This window comes from Bactrocera tryoni, chromosome 2, assembly GCF_016617805.1.
Source record: "Bactrocera tryoni isolate S06 chromosome 2, CSIRO_BtryS06_freeze2, whole genome shotgun sequence".
NCBI classification, from domain to species: domain Eukaryota; kingdom Metazoa; phylum Arthropoda; class Insecta; order Diptera; family Tephritidae; genus Bactrocera; species Bactrocera tryoni.
The window spans coordinates 56406786-56428881 of NC_052500.1; the positions used below are offsets into that span (position 1 = coordinate 56406786).

Here is a 22096-nt window from a genome sequence, read left to right on the forward strand (position 1 = left end):
TGTTATAGAGGGAATGAAATTCAAACTAACAGAGAAGATGTACATATGTGACAAAATTAAAACATCTTATTGATGAAAGGTTATCAGCTTTCTCAGCGCCTTACTTTTAGGCTGTTCACGATAAGGTGGTTATCGGGTTATGTGGTTATGTGATTAAGTAAACAACAACAAAATGCGGTCTGACAAAACAACCAACTTTGACCAACCTAGACCCTTGTTTACAGATTATGATAAAATAAATAAAACTAAGCGAATGGCATTTCCATTTAGATTTTCTTATTGGAATATCTGCTATTAAGAGCTGTTTTTTGTTTACAATCAGCAAATTAAAACCGGAATAAAAAGCATCGAAAATCATTAATAATTATCAAAAATTGTTATTTATACAAAGAGTTTTTGAACCCTTAAAATTCGGATTACTTAATAAGCACATACCTTCAATAAAGTCCATTTCCTGAATAGCAGAACTTATTTTAAATTCGACTATTTTTATACTCTCGCAACAATGTTGCTAAGGAGAGTATTATAGTTTTGTTCACATAACGGTTGTTTGTAAGTCCTAAAACTAAAAGAGTCAGATATAGGGTTATATATACCAAAGTGATCAGGGTGACGAGTAGGGTCGAAATCCGGATGTCTGTCTGTCCGTCCGTCCGTCCGTGCAAGCTGTAACTTGAGTAAAAATTGAGATATCATGATGAAACTTGGTACACGTATTCCTTGGCTCCATAAGAAGGTTAAGTTCGAAGATGGGCAAAATCGGCCAACTGCCACGCCCACAAAATGGCGGAAACCGAAAACCTATCAAGTGTCATAACTAAGCCATAAATAAAGATATTAAAGTGAAATTTGGCACAAAGGATCGCATTAGGGAGGGGCATATTTGGACGTAGCTTTTTGGAAAAGTGGGCGTGGCCCCGCCCCCTACTTAGTTTTTTGTACGTATCTCGGAAACTACTATAGCGATGTCAACCAAACTCTTCAGGCATTTCCATATACAGTTCAAAAATGGAAGAAATCGGATAATAACCACGCCCACCTCCCATACAAAGGTTATGTTGAAAATCACTAAAAGTGCGTTAACGGACTAACAAAAAACGTCAGAAACACTAAATTTTACGGAAGAAATTGCAGAAGGAAGCTGCACCCAGACTTTTTTTAAAATTGAAAATGGGCGTGGCCTCGCCCACTTATGGACCAAAAACCATATCTCAGGAACTACTACACCGATTTCAATGAAATTCGGTATATAATATTTTCTTAACACCCTGATGATATGTACGAAATGTGGGTGAAATCGGTTAACAACTGATGCCTTCTCTGTATAATATATAGTACATTAGGAACCAATGATGATAGCGAATAAAACTTTACAAAAGTACGGTATTTGAAAAATATGTAAATGACGTATAATGAAATCTCGATTATCACTTTATCATGCGAGAGTATAAAATGTTCGGTGACACCCGAACTTAGCCCTTCCTTACTTGTTTTTTTTAAACTTTGTTTAGGCATTTTATAAGTAGGAATTTCATTGAACTAGAATTGTAAACAATGAACAGCTGTTTGTGTAAAAATAAGCAAATAACCATACATAGAATGTTCACGGAGCACAGAGGTTATTTTTAATTTAATAATCACATAACCCGATAACCACCTTACCGTGAACAGCCTAATTTTCATTTTGGAAGACTGGTAGAACTTACGCGATCTGGATTCCTACGCTAGATCTAATTTAGCTTTGATTTTAAATAAATGGTATAGCTTGATGAGTTTGATATTTACTGGGTTTCTTAACTGGACTTTAGTGCAATACCGAACTCTTCTAAAGCCAATAAAAGATATCTATAACAAAAAGAAACAACTTGTGATTGCCATACCGATAAGTTTCTTGCAACACTTTAGGACAGAAACACAGATCAGAGACCAAACAGGAGATAAGTATAATGTAAATCATACATAAGGCGCCAATGTACAATCAAATAACAATTCACTTTATGTAGCTGTTTCGAGTATAATTAACCACTGTGCCGTTATTTCCATAAACGAATGCTCAGGTTCACACAGGAAGTTCAAGGAAACGCTCATTCATTTGTGTCATTATGGCGTTGAAGAATTTTAACAGCTACCTTTTTTGCAGGTAATTAGAAATGTCGCACGCTGGTATTGGCACTGCTCACTTCTGGGAATATTAAGAATTATCTTGTTTAGTTCTATGTGCTTTGGAATTATTTAAATAGTTTCATAATGGGTTGTCAAAAAACTCTTGCGGTATTTTTATTGATTTTTTTTTTATTAATATAGAAATGAATTTTTGATGACTCACGCCCAGCTCTTGACCGATGCTACGGCTGCTACTATGCCGGTCTCTTTCGACCAATTCAACGATTTTATCGCAATTTTCGACGACAGGCCTTCTGGAGCGTGGCGGTCGAAGATGCACCTCTACACCAGAACGAAAACGTTGAAACGATCATTGTGCGGTGGAAATGGAAACTGTATCGGGTCTATAAACTGCACAAATTTTATTGGCGGCTTCAGATGCATTTTTGCCTTTGTCGTAGTAGTACTGTAAAATATGCCGTATTTTCTCTTTATTTTGCTCCATGTTTACGACGCTATAACTCACGAACGACAATCAATCAAACACGTGTTAGCGCGTGAAATGAGCTTTCCAAAATGGTATAGCATGACCCGCAGAGAATATGAAGAGACATAAATTTATGTATGCATGCCCATGATTACACTCCCAACGAATGTAAAGAAATTCGTTTTGCTTGTTTAAATTTTTGCTTTCAACCAGGGAATCACTTGTATTTGCAATGTATGCATATACATATGTATGTATGTACATATGTATGTATGCTTTTGCGTTTTGGCCTCACCAATTCAATATTGACATGTAAACATAATTATGATAAGAGTATAATTTTGTATGAATGCATGCATAGTAATATTTATAGTCAATTTGGACTTGCATATTGAATAATTTTATTTGATTTTTACATAATATACTATACTAATAAATATTTTTGTATAATATTTCTTACTATTAGAAATTATATTTATCACAATCATACATACATACATATATACCTATGTATGTACATCTTCTATCATATTAATCTTATGTCTCTGCGCATGCTGATATGAATGTATGTACATATATATACGCATGTGCGCGTTCAGAAATTCAAATCATGATTTTATCACTTATCAATATATTACATGTGCGCGCATTGATCTGCGTGTTCATACATTCATATATATTTATACGCACATATATTTGTATACATTGCCGAACAAATAATGCACAAGCATACAAACATACATATGGGTACTCATGTGTGGGTGTGGGAGAATCTTGAGCTGGGAGTAGGTTAGGTTTAGCGGGTCCCGCACTTCGGCTTTCGATGCTTCCTCTTACTTAAAAAAAACAAAAAAAAAAATGGGTACTCATGTGAATATGTCATCAACAAAAAATTGAAACATTGTTCTACAAAACAACTACAAATGTAGTAAATTTTACAACAAAAACGATTTCATTCATAAACGCAGGCGCAACTTTCTGGTGTTTGTTCTAAGAAAGATTCAATGTCAATTCTAAAATATTATTTTAAGTTCTCTGCTTAAAGCATAGAGAAGGTGCAAATTCAATTCTGTATGATATTGTATGTGAATTTAAGAAAGTGTTGGTCAGTCCACCATATTTTTTATCCTTTCCCTCTCGCTAGTTTTTTTTTTCATACAAAATGATATGCATTTCTTGGAATATCACTAAGAAGTTTAACTTCTTCCTCGCGTAGAGACTCCCCGCACCAGTTTTTTTTGGTTGGTTAGTAAGTAATACTAAGTTCCATTTTTATCCCTATTTATTGAAGGTTTGCATATCTGGTCTGTCCACAATCAACACTACAAGAGTGTAAAGTTGTTGTATGGCCTCTGTTGCCAGTGTTCTGAGGCTAAGGTGTTTCTCGAAGATATGTTGATTCAAATAGGCTCTGAAGAAGCTGAAGGGTATGTGGCAGCTTAAGGGAATAGTGATTCCGAGCGGACCAATTCGTCTGACTTTTGACTTAGAAGGATACTAGAAGATATTAACCAAGTTACCTACTGATCGTCTATTTATTGCCTACTTTCATAACCTAAATCAATGAGACTTGTTATTGGCACTACAAAGCCTTAATATCCGCTTGGGTAACCACTAGAAGGTTTTTGATCTTGCTGGTACCTTCTGTTATACCTGCAATTGTAGGCATTTAGTTTGAAGCTACGATCTGTATATGCATTACTTCAGCATTCCCCTGTTACTATTTCACCTCTTAACCCGTCGGCTAATCCGTAAATTTTGCCACTGGATCTGACGACCGCATAACTATTGATCCACTTTTTTCTACGGGGAGTGATGCCTCATTGTTCTTGTTTAAATGAGTTAAGCATCTGCCCCCTCTACCCAGAAAAACTGGCACACACTAATACAGCACTTCCGATGACAGCGCACTCATACATCACCACACAACGCAACTCACCACACTTCTCCATCAATCAACCCACTTAACAAAAAGGCTGGGCAAAAGGATTGTGGACACATTCGTTCGACACAACTCGTCACATATACTGCGAACATCCTCTCCGCTTACAACACCCGTCCCGCGCGCTACAGTAAGCGTTTCGACAACAACGATCTGGCGCGCTGTAGACATACGCTCATTTAAGTTGGTTATCGAAATAATTCAAATATATAATTTTAATATAATACGATTTGTAAAAATATAAAACCTTTTTTAATAAATTAATATTGTAATCATACTACTCAAGCTACCCGGTATTTTTATTCCAAATGTGCGTGCCAACTATTTAAACGATTTATACGTACATAGTGATTACCAATGCAAAAATAGGGATACATACGTATCTACCAGTTACAAATATATTCAGTTCTTGATGCTTCATTGATATCCTTTTCTTGGTCGCATCCCGAATTCAGCTCGATTTTATTTGCAGGTTGAAGTCCCATAGTCTCGCAGTTTCTTTTGTACTAAGGAATCCGCTTACCAAGTTTCATCAAAATATCTCAATTTTTACTCACGTTATAGCGTGCATGGACGGATAGACGGACAGACAGACAGTCACTCGGATTTCTTTTCTTCATTCTGATCATTTATACATATATATTTAACATTATACCTTTCACGTTTAGTTTTAGGTGATACGTACAACCGTTAGGTGAACAAAACTATAATACTCTCTAGCAAGAGGTTGCAAGAGTATAAAAACACCAACGCTGTTAAACGGTTTACTTCCAAAAAATATCTTCTCCAAAAAAAACCAGTTAAATATGTAATATTTAAACCAAAAGTGTGGCAAATCTAGCATTGGTGGCAAAACTTAAACATGTTGTCAGCACCATTTGCTAATCGCAATCAATAAAAGCACTAGACTTGTTACGCGCTCTGTTCACTTTACTACCAATCCATACAATATATATCTTTTAGCCGCATTAAAATGCGCAACGCTCGACACTGCAACTGTCGCGTAGTTGAGAAAAGAACTCAGGAAATGCAAATCATTTGACAACATTTTCATGGTAAAGTTCCGCGCTGCAAGAGCATGTAGCACATTAACGCAGCTTACTTAGGAGTTAGCGGTTTAAGAGGATGTCATGCGAATGATTATTTTATAAGAAGGTATTTGAAATGTGTAAAAAATAATAGTCATGACATTCATTGCATTTGTGGTTAAATACGGGTGTATAAATTGATTAACCTTAGTTTTGAAGTATTCAGTGCCACTTTATTCTTACCTGGCCAGTTGGCGTTCTTCAAATAAAAAATTTTAGTTACAGCATGAAATATTATTTTCGCTGTACTCAATTGCGCACACATTACTTACTTCCGCCAATATATATAAATTTCTAGTCATCTCAACTTCCAACAATTTTTTATGGGCTATATTGGCCCCTTTATCATGTCATGTATGTACATACGTACTTCAACCACCAGAAGTGGTAGGAGCTTTCTGCGCCATATAAAATCATATTTCACAAAATTTTCCACTGCGTCTCTATGACAAACTAGTATGTACTTATAGATAGAAAGCCCAGTTAGTAGAGTGTACCATGTCAACAACGGTTATGCCCATGGGTCCAATACAATAATTAAATGAAAAATTAGTGAAAGTAAACCCCTTTACTAACCATCGATTTAGGTTTACTAATATACCAAACCATTTTTTTGCACTTCTTCACCATCTAAGCCGTTAGAAACTTTTTTTTATATACATAGCATGACAATTTAATAGTTTATTGCATCAATATTGTGACAGCTAAAGGCACTAAAACAAGTGAAAAGATACAATGAAATATAACCAAATTACACGTCCACTCCTATATAATATTACAACAAAAAGTGCGAACACATTTAGCGCACATCTATTGTGTTGGCGCTAAATATAATCCACTTATAATTATAAGAGTTCACATTCCCCCCACTACAAAAGCTACGTAATGATTTTACACACTAGTGAATTTTATATCATTGCAAAAAATGCTCGAAAAGTAGAAAGTAAATTTCGCGGTTAGCGGCGTAACACATTTGCCTTATTGTTCACTGAAAATTTCACACTAAATTAAAAGTTGACAGCGGGTTGCAACGCCTGTCGATGGTGCTGTCTGACTGAGTTTATATTTCTTGAGCGCATTATTTTGGGCTGCCAAAACTATTTTTTGGAGCAGTGTTGAGTAGGGATCAGCCAAACTAATTTAGGGGGGTATTATATAAAAAAAAATGCAAGAAAAAAACCAAAATTCGTCGAGATACGGGGCGGTGGAGTGGGGGCTTCAAACAAAACGGTGCGTCCTGGATGACGTGATTTCAACCCTTGTAGGGATCTAAAATACAAAAAGCAAGAAGATTCTTCATTAGTAAGGATGTCGTTATCGGGTTGACCATTTTCAAACAAAAATATAACAAAATGGCTTCGACTTGAAAAAAATTTTTTTTACCCGATTTTTTCGCCCTTTCCGAATTTTTTAAAAATCCTTCAAATCAAAATTTTTGGAAGTCCAAGGCAGACACGATAGAGCATTGCATAAAAAAGATGTACATATACAGAATTTCTAAGGAATCGGTTGAGTAGAACTTGAGACATCATGTCAACCACCTCAAAAAAAGTAGTTTCGAGAAAAAATCGGCTGTATCTGCGAAAATAAGTCGAATTTTGAAAGTCTAAACTTTCAAAATATCCAAAACAAAATCGATTTTTTCAAAATCCTAGACCAGAATACCCCCTTAAGACAGTTCAAAATAAAGTAAGAGAGGGGGTAGTTTGAAAGTTGATTGGAAAACCAGTGATTTTTTTTTACGAATTTCTAAATTTAGCACATGTGGCGTTATTAGTTACCACATTTCGCGCTTTTACTTTTTCCGTAACATAACGTTATGTGATATGTGTGTGCGATAACCGATTTCGCTCATTTTTAGTCTGCAATATTTTTGCTCAGCTTGATTTAGTTAGCTTCAGCAGCTTACGAGATTTATAAACAAACGTGAAACGCCTAATTTTCAATTACTTGTTAAAGAAAACACACATATTATACATTGTTATCTATTTGTGCCAAATTTTAATGCTGCTTCGAGAGGTAGAAAGTTTTTAAAAGAATCTTTTCGACCAGTATTTAATGATGGTATGGTGAAATAAATGGAGGTCGCAGATCACTCCAAAAGTTATTTCGTGAAATGATCAGTTGTTGTTCCGAAAATGATTGATGCTGTGCGCAAACTAAAATCTCCAGATGGTCAAGCGAGATAGAGACAACATTCAGAATTGCATGAACATTTCATTGTAGAAAAGTTTTTTTTCGAGTTGGATGTAACACAACTTGTCAATTGCTCAAAACCAGACTCGTTGGGTTTGGTCAAGAGTAATGTTAGAAGAGTGCAATAAAGGAACTTCGAAGCACATTTGCGACGACGTGAAAGGTGATAAATCGTGAACTGCCGAAAATAAACAGTAGCCGACTGTATGGGTGTTTCAAAATGAGCCAAATCCAAAAAAAGCTGATAGATCATGAAGCATTTCCAAGCAAATGGTTGACTGCTTTTTTTTTGGACAACTGAACATTAAATTCTTAGTGGTACATAATCATTTGCTTGTCAGTTGTCTTTCAATAAAACCAATAGAAGACGGCTTACTCTTCACCACGATAGTGCGATCTTTCATAGATAGTCAGAATCAACTACATGTTTAGCACTTAAACCTCCACCTTATAGTCCTTACTTGGGACTGAATAACTGCACTGTATCTCCATACGTAAAAGACAAACTAATAGGTGAACGTTGCAGAGGCAGTTGATGTATTCAGTACAGATGTTTCAGAGATACCTCAATCAGAGTGGCAAAAGTCCTTCGAAAAATGGTTAAATGGCATACAAAAGTATACGGATTTTAATTAAGGATATCTTTAAAAACAATAAAGCAATTTTCGCGGATTAAAATTTGTTTTTGTTCCCTTATCCCGAAACATAAAGGCTAACGTACGTAGCCAGCGTCTAAAGCATGTTTTCTCCCGATTTTTTCCATTTTAAGAACAAAAATGAATCTTTATTAGAAAAACACGCACACTGAGTTTTATTAAGGTAACTCACACAAGTTCGAAAATCATTATATTAGCTATATGGGGTTAGGAAAAGGACTAATCCATGTCAACCGAATTTGTATAATATATTCAATATATATTATATTCAGTATTGATCCGGGCTCTTATAAAGTCCTTTTGTGTCATTTCAGATGTAAAATTTAATGCCCCTGGCGTAATTATTTGTTGATTTTTCGGGTCATCTTATTTTATCTTGAATTATTTGACGGATATGTACTTTAAGCCTATAAGACGGCGAGGCCATGGCTGTTTTCTTTTAATTTTTTGTAGAATCCTGCGCTTGCTATTGCAAATACTTTAACAAAATTACAAGTTTGTATCTTCTTTCAGTAGTTAGTTATGACGCTTTATAACTTACTACGAACTCGTCCTCACCCAATTTTATCAAGATATCTTAAGTTTTACTCAAATTATCGCTTGCACGGAAGGACAGACAGTCAGTCACTTAGATTTCAGCTTTTCTCGTCACTTCTTTGTAGCAACAGGTCGCAAGAGTATAAATATGCTCATGAAGAAGTCCATACTCAAGGTTCAGCTCCACAATGAGGTTAGAAGTTCCTTTAAAAAGCGGGTGTGCCACTCCCTATGAAAAGTTTAAGGTACATTTTATCTGTTAACTATTCAAGCTATAATAGCCAAATTCGCTCAGGGTAAATTACAGCGACATTTGAAAATAATAACCAACAACGTAAACAACTGTATCATATAACTTATCACTTTATCGCCTTTCAAGCACCATTGTAGAGGGAGTATATACATAAATGGCAGAAAATGTATCTGAAAATGGCATGCAGTATAAGCAAGCTATGCAAATTTTGCAAAGTTTAAATATGCGAGAAAATCTACTTAACACAGTTATTACACCTTTTGAATACCTACAGGCGCAAACAGGCAAACAGCTTTTACCAAGTTGACAGACTGTGTCGGCTTTGAAAAAAAAAATATGATGGGGAGCAAAATTGTTGGGTGAAAATTAGATAAGGTCACTGGAAGTGAAGTAGCCGATGAAAAGAAGGCATCTAATGGAGTATCTACGGCTAATATTATTATTTTATATTAAGCTCGCAACACTTTTGGTTATGCCACGGCGTTGAGCAAGAACGATATGGCTTCAGAAAAATTTGTGCGCAGAATTTCATATTTCACAAAACTTTATTTTCTAACACCAAACTGATGTAGATGCAAGTGATATCAAATGCTTATTTTTGCAGAGTTACAGAGGCACTGACTGAAGCTGGCGGGAAGTTACAAAAGCATTTAGCAGAGGATATCCACCGCACTTAGGTAAAACACGCGCAAAAACGAATAAGTTTAGAAAGTTCACCATAGTTGAATTATAATATATTTGTAAGTGCGTATATACCTATAGGGTGATCCATTTCGGAGTTGCCAAATTGTGAAAAAAAATCTCAGAAGCTTCAAATTTAATGGGGAATGTCCATTATCATTCGAAAGAACATTCTTTCGCGTTTCTTTTTTGTTTTTTTTTTTGAAGATTATCTCTTTAAAATATTGGCCGTGGCTTCGTCTCAGATGGTCCATTCGTTGAGTCCAATTTCCAAAAAAAAATGTTCTAACCCCTAGTTTCCGAATATTTAGACCCCGGTACCTATAGTTGACTTTTGATCGAAAATATCGGTCAATGTGGAATGGAACGGAAGGTACAGATCATTTATATGCGTATAACCCTATATCTAACTCAATTTGGTTTAGGTGATACATTCAACCGTTAGGTGAACAAAACTATTATACTCTGAAGCAACATGTCGCAATAGTATGAAAAGACGCTTATTCAAAGAAACTTCAAATGTAAAAGGCCATAAGATCGAAACGGTTTCATTATCTCAGTTGGTTCACAGTATCCACAATCGTCTGTATTATCGTTGTTTGTTTTGGATTAGGTGGAGTTTTAGGTAGCCTCATTACTTGTTCAACCTTTTCAACACCTGACAGAACCATTCCTCATTGTATTTAAGCATTGCACCTTTCGAAAACTTACGATTTCTTTCATGCTTAAGTATTTAACTAAATTATTTTTGCTAAAACAATAAACAGATATCATTGTGTGTTTTTCAATTAATTATATGGGAAAATTTATTGAATAGTTACTTGAAGTATAATAAAATGGGATTGATGAATTTGTGCGATCACCACTGCCTGGTAAGCAGATTGACCAAGATTATCTCCATCTTTCTCTTAGTAGCAACATTCTGAATAACTCTTTGTGTCACAGAAGAATCGAAAGATTTCACTAAGTAACTGCAATTAAATGTAATATATTTGTATTTTCATAAATATACGTAAATGTATTTGTGAAAACTCTTACCATCCTACAACCAATTGCTTTACCACAAACCAACTGTGAGATAGTCTGGAGTGCAGCAAGAGCACCAGGCGAAGGCGGCGTCCACTTAGTAACCGCATTGCAAAAGGAACTGATAGCAGCATACGACGCTACAATGCGAAAGACAAAATGACACAATAAGCGAAGACCTGTATACTGGTGGAGTGAAGAAATTGCCACGCTGAGAAAGCTCTGTCACTCAGCCCGACGTCGCCTACAACGCAATCAAAGTGGCGAAAACGAAAATCATTTCAAAGAAGCTTTTAAAAACTATAGGAAGCTTCTAAAGTCAGCTATAAGCCATAGCAAGAGAAACTGCTTTGAAAAGATCTGTAAAGAAGCGAATACACATCGATGGCATAACAAACAGAGCTCTAAAGGTAACCATAATCTCAAAGCCCACTTTTTTCGCAAAAATGTACAACGCATGTATAAAAGAAGGGATGTTCCCCGATCCCTGGAAAGTCCAGCGCCTGGTTTTAATCCCAAAACCAAAAAAACACTAGATGAACCTTCTTCGTATCGACCACTGTGTATGCTCGACACAATGGGCAAAGTGTACGAAAGCATAATAAGAAACCGCTTGGATATTGCAATCCAAGAGGCTGGCGGACTGTCAGAAAGACAATACGGCTTCAAAAAACTAAGGTCTACTATCGATGCACTGAAAGAAGTTGTCGACACTGCGAAAAAGTGGTACAAAAAAATATTGAGCGCTGATCACCTTGGATGTGAAGAATGCATTCAACTCTGCTAAATGGAAAAATATATTCGAAACCCTATATGGAATACGCGCCCCTCAGTACCTCATAAAAATCGTTATGAGTTATTTTAAAAATAGAAGGCTGATCTACGACACCACCGAAGGCATCAAGAGCTACCCGGAGTACCACAAGTATCTGTTTTAGGCCCTCTCTTATGGAATCTAGCTAATGATGGGGTGTTAAGAATTCCACAGCCTAAAAACGTTAAGCTAATCGCATACGCGGACGACCTTATAGTGGTAGCAGTAGGTAAACAACTTGAAAACCTGCAAAATAAATGTAATGAATGCATAAATGGTCTACGCCAATGGTTTTCGTCTAAAAGTTTGGAACTGGCTGAGCACAAATCAGAGGTACTGGTCGTAAGCACCAGGAAAATTGAGGAAAAAATAACTCTCACTATAGGAGAGTGTATGATTACTTCACAACCACAGTTGAAGTATTTAGGGGTAATATTGGACTCCAGACTGAAATTCAAGCAGCACTTGGCACACATAGCAAATAAAGCAAATAAGATTTAAAACTACTTATAAAGAAGGATGGCAAATAGAGGTGTGTGCGCTTCAGCCGCCGACTTCTAATCGCAAAAGCTATGAGCTCAGTTATACTATATGCAGCTCCAGTATGGATACAGGCACTAAACATAACAGCGTATGCCAAACCAATAAATGCGGTGCATAGACTCACAGCAATAAGAGTAACAAGTGTTTTCCGAACTATTTCCAGCGAAGCATCTGAAGTACTAGTTGGTATGCCGCCCATAAACATCCAGGGTGACGACCTCGCGAGATTATAGGAGCTATCAGCGCCAATTACTGAAATCCAAAAGAGAGAAGAAAGAAAGAAGAGCATAACTATATGGAAGCAACGGTGGCAAACCTCAACTAAAGGACGGTGGACCCACAGACTTATACCTGATATCCATACGTGGATAAGTAGACAACATGGGGACCTGGATTTCCACCCGACCCAAATATTAAGCGGACATGGGTGCTTCAGAAGCTATCTATATAAATTCCAAAACGACGTCAGTTCGTATTGTCTGATGTGTACGGAGTCAATAGAAGACTCTGTGCACGTGTTCTTCCATTGTCCTCGGTTTCTAAACATAAAGGAAAAGTTAGAAACAGCACTAGGTGGTAGGTTTAACGGTGGAAAGTTTGACTGCACTTTTGTGTCAGTCCTCTGAGAACTGGAAAGCTGTTCGCGAAGCGGCAACTTCCATCATGACAATATTAAGACAGATACAGCAGAATAGGCGTCAGTCCGTCTGTGCTACAAAGGAGACGTAAAATGTCTATACTACTACTACCATGAAGTAATACCTTATCTGGTGGGAGAGTCTTGAGTTGGGAGTAGGTTAGGTTTAGCGGATTAAAGTCACGCCCTCTGGCTTTCGATGCTTCCTCCTACTATAAAAAAAAACCAACTGTGACAAATTTAAACAATTTCGTCATGCAAACGATTCATCTCAACTTGCCCCATAACATACATTCTGCCGTTAATTTTTAGCATATCGAAATTCCTCTCTCTACTTACTTTATGTGGCATGGCGTGGCGTAATTTGACCCAAAATCTGACGTCTTGTCAATTAAGATATGTATTCTTATCCAAATATGCCTTTAGTTCTCTGTCCAATAACTCACTTTTCGAGATTTAGCCATATTTAGTCATTAGTATGCGCGCACGATCCTCGTGCAACGAGCACTTATGCGCTGTGCGAAACTCCATACGCGCCCAATCCGACTGGATGCAGTGTTGCGAGAGCACAATGATCGTCCGACGCGACTGTTTCGCCGATTCGATGATTTGTTCTGGTATATAAGCGCCAGCCAGCTAGTTGCGTTCGTGCGTGCATACACGAAATGGTAGTTCGCACTGTTCGAGTTGCGGCAATAATGTATGGTTGACGAAGTCTGCATCCTGGTGTGCATATGAAATAAACGCATCGAACGTTTCATGCTTATCCAGCTCACATTTGCGAATGCAAAATCTCAAAATGTTGAGGCTATATAACCAGACTTCCATTTTTAATTTATATTTATAGAAGAGTGCGATGATGCAAAGTAAAATAATAATGGTTAACCCTACACTAATCAGAGTTGCATTCAAGTACTGATAATATTCTACATTCACAGGAGTTGAACACAATTCTCTCACATTTGATACACTCCTATCGTTCGGCTGATTAACACAGAATAACTGGTCGGCATCTGGTATGCGTGGCCGATGTGTACGTATGGTGCGGGAAATTCTAACAAAAATGTATGAACTGAATAAAGTAACAGTAGTCTTTAATATTGACCTTGCTGCAGAACCAACGATTGGTTCTTTTGCAACGCTAAATGCGATTCACCTACAAGTTATTATAAAATCAGCAGCAGATATTATAAGTATACCAAGTGACATATTTTCTAAACATTACAAACTGGAAACGCTTACACTTAGCGTACAAGGTCTAAGAAACCAGAACTTAACACTGCAAAATTTGACGCAAACTCACTTTGAAAACCTCACTGCGCTCAGACAGCTTGACTTAGCCGGAAATAATATGCAAATGTTGGACGCAAATATCTTTGCAGCGCTAACGGAATTGCATTGTCTGAATTTGAGCCGTAATGAAATCCGGGAATTGCCCGAAAATCTATTTGCAAGTCAGGGACAACTTTTAATACTGGATCTGAGTCACAATTTATTGGCATATCTATCGCCACTCCTTTTCGATCACACTCCTTTACTATGGCAATTGAATCTGGGTGGCAATCACTTGCACGACACCACAAACCTTATGGAAGCTCTGAAACCGCTGGATTATCTACATAGGCTAGACTTAAGTCAAAACCAACTGCAAACTATTTGGAGCACCGAGACTACCGTCAATACAACGCAATCGTTTGCGCGAATTCTCTTTGGATTGGCTTATAGCAGCGGACATTGCATGCCCTTTTGAAATAAATTTAGAGCACAATTTGATTAAAAACATGTTTGGTTTACAAAAGCTCTTCAGTACAACTGCCGATTGTGTGCGCGAAATCAAAATGACTGGGAATCCGGTCGAGTGCGATTGTGCATTTGCTGGGATTTTCAGTGGAAACTATCGTTCGATGTTTAATGGTTTGCAGTGCATTCAGACGTCAACCAACCTAACAAAAAAAATCGCCCAGCTGGAACTTAATGATTTATGTGCTTGGGAACCTGTAATGTGTCCTAGCAAATGTAATTGTTACACACAGTCTGAATTCCTGCACATCAATTGCAAGGGTGCGGAACATATCGAACAGCTCTCACGCCCCGAGCAAGTTAGGCTCAAGAGTTCGGTACTCGATATTAGCAATAACAATTTCATTGTATTGCCATTAAACACCACCTTCGGCTATAGTAACGTTTCGCAACTCAACGTGTCGTCCAACAAAATCACGAGCATATACTATATCAGTCAACTTCCAACCAATTTGACGTTTTTAGATCTACGAAATAATCGCTTAAGTTCTTTGAATTGTGAATTTTTACGTACATACCTCAATGAGAGCACAAAACTACAATTTCTCTATCTAAGCTAAAATCCTTGGATTTGCAACTGTACCACGCTGCAAACGCACATTGTCATTCATGTAGATATCGTGTGTAAAATTCTTGCAATCTGTCACTTTGAAATAACGTGTCTTAAGTAAAATTGACTGAAATTTGCGCTCGAGTAGAAAATTGATATTAGTTTCTGTGACTTTGGTACACAATACAAACAGATTTCGTAAGACTGAAGAAAATTCGATGTAAATATAGTTGAGTCTTTCGACAATTTGACAACGAAAATCGCCATTGCCATAACAATCACAAGTAATCTCCTCATCGCTATAGCAATCGGGGGGCCAAGTGGAGTCTGGGCCAACAGTAGTTTTGATTAATTTCATTTCGGTAGTGTGCGCCAACAGAAATTTGTTGTTAATGATCAGTTGATTTAGTATGTATGTAGGCAAGTATTATACACAAATTGCGTACTTTTAGTTTGTTCATATTTATTAATTTGCTGTTATTCTTTATACATTTCCTCCACAATAAATCGGGCTTGCAGACCAAGTCACTTACACTTACTGAAATACTAAAATATAATATCGAATTGATACGCTTTAAGAAACTTAAATCGTGTTTTAATTCCTTATCAAGAAAAATATTTGCGAAAACCGCAAACTCTCTTAGCACACACCCGTGTGCGATAATTCGTTTCTTAAGGTTGGTCCGCAGCTCTCAAGTAATTGCTCAAGAAAAAAAAAATTCATTATTTCTCAAGTAATTTTGACAGCTGGTTACGCATTGTGAATGATCTACATTAGAAGAACAAGAGAAAATAAACAAAGAAAACAAGCTTTGTGCGTATTATTATTGTGTGTATGTGTATGTTAACATAAATATTTTCATTGAGATTTAAGGAATGTTGTTGATGATTGGTAAGTTTTATGCAACATTTCAAACTGAAATATACTTCATAATAATGATTTCAACTAATTTAGGATGAATTTGACGATTACTTCGAATTTCCTTCAAGAAACAATTGTTGATTTGATGTTTCTTCGGAAAACCAGGCTTGCCATATTCACATTTTACTGAAAAAAAACATTAAAAATTAGTACTAGATTTCTTGAGAGCTGCGTACTAGCACAAGTAAATTTATCGCAGGAAAGTTTCTTGACCGTTTCTTAAGCGTTTTTTTATATGAAGTTTTTACGTTTCTTGAGAGCTGCGTACTAAGCTTTAAATAATTCAGGCCACTGAAAGTGGTAAGCGAAGTCATAGTGACGTAGTGTATCACAATAAATTTGGCTATTTGGGGTTAAAAACTTTTTAAAAAGTTGCCGTGAACGTGTTAAAGCTACATTAACCACCAGTCAAATCACTATAAATTAAGATAGAATTTTAATCAGACTGATTTTGATGTATTACAAATATTTGAGATATAAAACAAGAATGTTATAAGTTAGCTAGCAAACGTTGTTTTGCAATAAATGTTATTTTTAGAAAATATTTATTTTTAAAATCAAAAATTCACCATAACTTAGCATTTAAGATATAAAACTTTAATTTTTCACCTGTGGGCAACAAATTTTGAAAAAGTGGGTGTGGCCACGCCCTCTACTGATTTTAATATACATATCTCTTTAACCGTAAAGCTGCAATAACCAAATTTTCCCAATTTAAATACTATAAGAACTCCTACCGACAGTGTTAAAATTAATGAAATCGGATGATTCTCTCTCTCCGCTCTCTCCCCATATAACAGTACTGATAAAAACTACTACAAGTGCAATAAATCTATGACTAAATACGCCAGAGACATTACATTTTACCTCCAAGAAAATATATAAGGGCTTTATGGGAGGCGGTGTAAAAATTTAACAATGGGCGTAGCATAGCCCACCTTTGGGTGAAATCACATATCTCGTAACTCAACCGGCCGACTTCGACTTAATTTAGTACATGGTATTCTTCTCATATTACTATACCACAGTGCGAAATCGGACTAGAACTAGGCTTACTTCCCATATAACCTAACGTATAACGTGTTTCATACAAATCAAGAACTATTTAATATAACGGAATAAAATTTTGCACCAATAATTTGTTTAAAGTATGCCACCTTATGACTAAAAGTTGTCCAAATCCAACCAAAACTGCTCAAACCCCAAGGTACCGAATAAGAGTAAGTGACGAATGTTATGCGTGATGTTTTACCCCAAGGTCTGAATCGAAGCGGGATTATACACATATGTATACTATAGATTTTACATATCCCACAGGAAAAAGTCTAACGACCTTGGTGGCCAATTGACTGACGCAAAACGTGAAATTATCTGCTCACCGAAATATTCTCTCAACTAAACCATTTATTGATGCGATGTGTGGAAAGTCTGATCGACGGTTACGTTCATTTCTGACGAAAATTTAGACCTTTGTTTCCACCGGTTCACAATTCACACTAACCCGTTTTTTTCGGATGAAATGCAGTTCTTGAATCTTTTAAGGTTGCTCTTCAACCCAAATGCGGCAATTTTGCTTGTTTATATAACCATTGATGGATTAGCCTCATCGCTGAACAAACTTTAGCTCTAAAATGTCGGATCTCCATGGAACTTTTCAAGAGCCCGTAGAACGACTCGAGTTAGGAAGGTCGAGCGGTTGTGCGTTTAAATTTTAAATCTCGACGTAGTATAATGAGGCCAATTGTACCATTCGCCAGTTCGTGTAGCTGCGAACGGCGCCGAATCGACTCTCTACGCTCTTTGTGTGCACTCTCAGCTATGGCTGATTTTCTTCATAGCGTGCTGGACGTGACCTATTCGGTCGAATATTATTCAAAAATGGGTGATGGTTGCGAATAGTACTATCAGTAGGCTAATTATGTTTAAATGACAAACAATACTGAACAAAAATAACATGACAACATAAAAACGGCTACTGAAAAAGTACCTCTGAATTTCATATTGTTCACAAGCCTTATCACATTAACCTGTACAGTATAACCTTTGTACAAGTGTCTTTTAAAACAAAGTTTAATCGAAAACATATTTATTATTCCAAATTCCACAACTTTTAAAGAGGAATATTAACAAGACCTAGGCTTAATGATTTTGCTCATAAAATCTAACTTTTAAAAGTAATACGCAGTTAGATTTATATATCAAATGTTCTGAGCATTCACACGAGTGAATTATAAATTCTGTGTTGCTCATAAGACAATGAGTGAACTATATGAATAATACGTTATGTTTGACGATGAGAACTAAATGTGGTTCGCTAGGCGGTGGATGGTACCGGGTTGAACGAGCTATACAAGCTGTTCGCACAAGATAGTGGTACTTACGATGCAACCTTATAATGTTAAAGTACAGAAATTCCGAATTGTAGATAACTATTACATTATATAGTACCGGGTGTTCCAATAGACATGATATGATATCTAAGTGTCGTTGCGGCCATTTTTAATATGTTTTGATTTAAAATTTTTTTTATTGTTTTCAGTAATATTTAGAATTTTATTATGGAAAGATATACGCAAGGGCAACGTTTACAAATTTTTCAATTTTGTTATCAAAATAATGGTAAGTACGGATTATTGCAAAAAAAGTTTGGAGATTCGATTATTTCAAGAAATTGCGACATTGAATGGTCTCCAAAAAGATGTAATTTAACACCAATAGACTATTTCCTTAGTCGTTAGAAGTCAATATTGAACTCGCTATTTATGTCTTACGACTTAATTTAGTGGAAAAATATTTGAAAATTGGGTTCACCGAATTCGTTTCTGCAACACAAGTCGTAATAGCAATTTGGTGTTATGTTCAAAACACGCGCACTTTTGCTTTTAGATTTGAAGCTCACATGTTATTACCGTTGTGTACACCGTTGTTATAAGCTATTGTACTTATATGCTTTATACCTTGGGAGAAGCAAGAGACTGCAATAAATGAAATGATGAAACGCCTTTTACATAAAATGAATGCCGTTAATTTTAATACGCTTCTAAAAGTAAAATAAACTATTTTCTTTATACTTTCTGTCAAAGTCTCTTTAGAAATTAAACACCATTCGATGATGTTTTTTATCTGCCGTCGTTTCCTGTTAAATTTTATTTTTGTTGGACTTAAGCTATCGAAAAATATTTGCTTATGTGCTTTAAACATCTCAAAACCGGTTTCTTGGCTACCTAATTTTAGGCATTTCAGTATACATTTTGAAATTTCTTATACTACAAGTGTTAAACTAAAAACAATGAAATTTCTTTCAAATAAATTTTAAACTACAAATTATCAAAGATAGAGGTTTCAAAATTACAATTTATTTTCTAATAGAGGGCTGCTGTAATTTTCGACCACTTCAATTTAAAATTTATTGGAGCTTTACAAGATGCATGTCAAGGTTGCTGACATGCTTGCAAGCTGTGTGAACTATATCTGTGCAAATATAAGTTTTTGTATATATGCGCTCAAGTTCTAGAAAAATTTATTTAATTTAATAAACGTTAGGAACTGGTGCACCAACGACATATAGTTTAACAGCCAGTTATTCGAGAACCATGTTAAAGCGGTGAACTCGGATAAAGCAAGGTGTAAACGGAATTTCAATCGGTTGAACGCATAAATACTTACAGGCCCGAACGAGTGTTTAAGGGAAAGCATGAAAATGGGTATGAAAATGTAGACTTTGAACACTATTTTTAAATATTTATGTAACAAGATGGTCGCTTAATGCGCTGATACATGGCAACGTTAGCGTTAGCGAGGCTTGGCTCTTTGTAGGATTATATGCGGCAAAGAGGAAATTTCTTCTTTAGTTTGAGGGAAACGTCGTTAGAAGCACTTTTGCCCAACCTTATTATGCACGAAGTGTATAATACTGCACGATCTTGAAGCCAGCCAGCCCAAGTTAGGCCCACGAACGCTAGATAATGAGCACACCAAAAATTGCCTCCAATTAATTGATTGTATCGTTGGTAGTGTGGCATGCCTTATTGGAACCATTGAACGGCATCGTTTTTGAAGAAATATGGCACTCTCTGACCATAGAATATACCAAACAGTAACTTTCCTTGAACCGAGAGTGAGCGAGAGTGAGTGATGAACGCTGAACAAAATTTGTTTTAAAAATTGGTATTGATGGCCATCTCAGGGTTTGTGCCCATTCACCTAGCACGCGACGAGCTTGATGCTCATTCGGCTTCAATTCTTGCAGAAATTGGCTTTTGGCAGTCCGCAAAACCTCCATAAAATGCATGTACCCAGTTCCAATTGTTGTGCGCCATGGCGTACGGACTAATTCGGATCTTCTTTGACAGTCTGCTCAACAGCACATTAATGTCTTGGATGCACACTGTACGGCGACTCTGTGGACAAGTATTATTGACTAGTGAAAGCGTGGTGCAAAACGCATCCATAACGACGGAATTCGACAGAATATTTCATGAAATGCAAACCAAACTAAGTGCATAAAAAGTAACTGCTATCAAAGAGAAAAAGTTTAGCTTTATTGAAAACCTCAGATATTAAGAACCACAAGTTCACTGGATAATTTATAGTAAACATTTGTATGTGTATAACACTTGCCATTGGATGTGTGATTAATGGCGTTGGCAAGGCAAGCGCAATCGGCTCTTCAACAGCATACAAAACGTTGGTTCGTTAAATTTTTCCGCCACATAAAATTTCAATTGTTTTATATAGTTAAGCTTTCCTCAAGGTTTGCTACCACGTACTTGAGTTGAATCCGAATTGAGCAAGGACATAGCTTTCGCCCGTTCATCCATCCATTTGGTAATTTCACAGTTTTACTGACTGGCTGGCTATGCTAGGTCTGCTAGAGGTTCGCTTGGAGGGCAGACTCGAGAAGAAATGTGTGTTTCACTGCAACTTGATGCAATGTTGGCATGTTTTTCTCTTCTCACATTTCCTTGCATTGAACCTTCTCCTTATTTTTTTGTTTTGTGATTTAACTGTTTGTACAGCGTTAAATTGAGTTAGATTGTATATGTGAAGGTTTGACTTTAGTAGATGTCGTTTAGAGACTTTTTCTTTTTACTGTAGTGATTATTTAATAATAAACTTCTAAGGAAGGGGCAAGATTTAGCGATCTAATGGATTTAATGCACATATCTTCTAACTAATAAAGCTACAATAATGAAACCCGCCAAGCACAAATTCTATCAGAACTTATACCGACAGAATAAAATGGATGAAATCGGATAATAATTCCACCCTCTCCACATATAACAGTTTTGTTAAAACTACTAAAAGTGTGATAAATTTATAAATAAATATTTCAGAGACATTAAATTATACTCACGAGATGGTGGAAAAAGATATGCAGACAATAGAGGCCATTCAAAAGGCTTGCACCGGCATGCTGGCGGCCATACCGGCCAACGAGCTAAAAAACTCGTTTGACATACTTTTTGACCATACAAAAAGCTATTTAAAGCAAAAGGAGATAATTTTGAATAAAAAAAATTGATTTTTCCGAAAAAAAAATATTTGTTCTGTTTTTTTTTTTTTAAGTCCTGTTTACTTTGGAAAGCCCCTTGTAGTGTCCTAAAGGTTTTTCATCTTAGGCCTAAAAATTGTCAAAACCGAATTATTACTTTTCGCGGACCCAGACGCATAAATATGGAGCACGAATGGCAGAACTTTTGCGAAAGTACCGGTCAGTCTGGAAATTTATTATTGAAATTCAGGGAAATGTTTCTTTGGAAAATCATATATGTATATACCCTTCTGTTAAAAATTGGTTGAATTGGATCATAACTTCCCTTAACAACAATGGAACTAATATAAATATTTTCGAGCTTCCA

General features: G+C 36.3%; 1 pseudogene; it reads right to left on the reverse strand.

The window, feature by feature from the left end:
- Positions 1–13436: 13436 nt before the first annotated feature.
- Positions 13437–18485, reverse strand: LOC120768773 (annotated as a pseudogene).
- Positions 18486–22096: the final 3611 nt, after the last annotated feature.